Here is a 2500-nt window from a genome sequence, read left to right as displayed (position 1 = left end):
GTTATGGCTATAATTATGAGTATTATCGTAATGAACATTATTAAAACCATATTATTAAATACACACAGACATGAACACACAGATAGAAAACATGCATTCATATACACACACCAATACAGCGTACACACTGTTAAGTACACCAGTACAAGGGAAATAATTGAGCAAAACTCCACAAACAGATTAAATCGGCATTGAACTTGGCATACGCTAGATACACACAGACACACACACACATTACAGAAGACACTGGCACAAACACACAGATAGCGCACGCACACATACAGTGACCCACACCACTCGTTGCAGCAGCTCAACATATGGTCGACACATTCCACACACACACACACACACACACACACACACACACACACACACACACACACACACACACACACACACACACACACACACACACACACACACACACACACACACACACACACACACACACACACACACACACACACACACACACACACACACACACACACACACACACACACTATTACCCACAGCACTAAGGAATGTGGGCTTGTGTAGTTTTCTGTGGTTTGCAAAATAGGAGCATGTGGTAGGGGTCTAGCAGGAATGGCAGATGGTTTTGAGCTCAGACCAGCAAGGGAAAGCAGATGGCTATGAGCTCAGACCAAAGAGGGAGGAAAGGAAGAGGGATGCAAGACACTAGTAGAAGGAGTACCCTGGCTATCATGGCAGATCAACTCGAGTGTATGCTAACTTGTGTTGACAACTGTGACGGAGTGACTATCACTAGGGTTGTGGGTGACTGTCACACCAATGAGCCTGGGTGGTCCGGGTTCGAGTCCCTGCAGGGCAAGTCTACTCCTCTTCACTACACCAACCCATTGGCCCATGGGTGATGCAAAGGGTGGGGGCTTATGGTGAGGTCAAGGGGGCGTTCGGTCAAAAAAGGTTCTAGAGACTGAGAGTGCGTGGCCAGGCTAAATGAGAAGTGAAAATGTGTGTATCGTCACAGAGGGTGTGGTCTCCCTGGCTAGGAATATGCACCAACATTGAGGAAGTGCAGAAAAGTGGCGCTCTATGGGCACCATGTTGGAGGGCAGGAGGCATCAGCAGTGTTGGGCAGTAATGCATTACAAAAGTAATAATTAATTACTGTAATGCATTACTTTTTGCTGTAAGCATTACACGCCAACAATCTGTAGTATATACAAAATTGCAATGCTAAATAACTTGTTACAATGCATTACAATGAGCTGGATTTTAGTGGTATTCAGTGTGGTGGGTCAGAAAGAAGCTATTCCTGAACCTGGTAGTTTTTAGTCTGCATGCTATCAAAAACACCTTCTAGGTTGGAGGTGAAAAAGTCATGACTCATGCTTGATTTACACTGTAATAAATTGCCACATCCAGATTTAGGCCTACAGTTCTTTTGGCGAAAGTAATGCAAAAGTAGTGTAATGCCTTACATTTTAAATATAGTAATATTGTAGTGTAAGGGATTATTTTGAAAAGACCGTAACATGTCTGCATTACAGTTTTCAGTAACTTGCCTAACACTGAGAATTGCAGTTGCAATTCCAGAGAGTTTCAACATGCAGTTGTATTAATTTGATTATTCTAAAGGGAGATTACATACTTGATGCCAGCAATGAGAGTTAATGCATGCCAATATGTTGTTTTTTTGGTTTTGTCTTTTTAAACATCTTAACATACTCAAACTAGATTGCATTCTCACAGAAAATGCTGGAAGCGGGCTTGCCTTTTGGGGCAGAGATGAAACAAAGTACTATTGAGAACACAAAGCTAAAAGAAATCTTGGAAAAAAATCCATCCACCCAGTCAGAAGTTATGGGCCAAACAATTCAGCCATCTTGGATTCAGCCATCTTGAAAGTGTTGTAGCTCTGCGTTTTGGGGATATACTAAATTACATACATGGTATTTTAAGTTGGCTAAGGAACACTGCATATGATATAATTTTGAAAATCAACATGGCTTCGAGCGGGATTCGAACTCACAACCTCCATATCTGTAATCCAGCCCCTTTGCCATTGATATTAAATGACATACAATACATGATATTTGAAGTTGGCTAAGGAACACTGCATATGATATCATTTTGAAAATCAACATGGCTTGGACTGGGGTTCGAACCCCCAACCTCCATATCTGTAATTTAGCACATTTGCCATTCATACTAAATGACATACATGGCATTTTAAGTTGGCCAAGGAACGCTGCATATGATATAATTTTGAAAATCAACATGGCTTCGACTGGGGTTCGAACCCCCCACCTCCATATCTGTAATTCAGCACATTTGCCATTGATAATAAATGACATACATGGCATTTTAAGTTGGCCAAGGAACACTGCATATGATCCAGTCATCCTTGGTCCAGTCTCCTAAGTAAGCCATCTTGCTTCACTCAAGAGTCTTTGGTCCAATGCCAAGGTGTGCCACACCTCTCTACCCTGAACAAGACACCCAGCCACACAAGCTCAGAGGGATTCCTTTG

The 2500-nt window shown here is 42.2% G+C and overlaps 1 protein-coding gene across 5 annotated transcripts in view; it reads right to left on the bottom strand.

Moving 5' to 3' along the window:
• LOC134453136 (dynamin-2) overlaps positions 1 to 2500 on the bottom strand; it is a 48194-nt gene that overhangs the window by 34650 nt on the left and 11044 nt on the right. The gene's annotated exons all lie outside the window — the stretch shown is intronic.

Source organism: Engraulis encrasicolus, chromosome 1 (genome assembly GCF_034702125.1).
Source record: "Engraulis encrasicolus isolate BLACKSEA-1 chromosome 1, IST_EnEncr_1.0, whole genome shotgun sequence".
In the NCBI taxonomy this organism is placed as follows: domain Eukaryota; kingdom Metazoa; phylum Chordata; class Actinopteri; order Clupeiformes; family Engraulidae; genus Engraulis; species Engraulis encrasicolus.
Note: the sequence above shows the minus strand (reverse complement) of the source record. Positions and strands in the feature narration are given on the sequence as shown.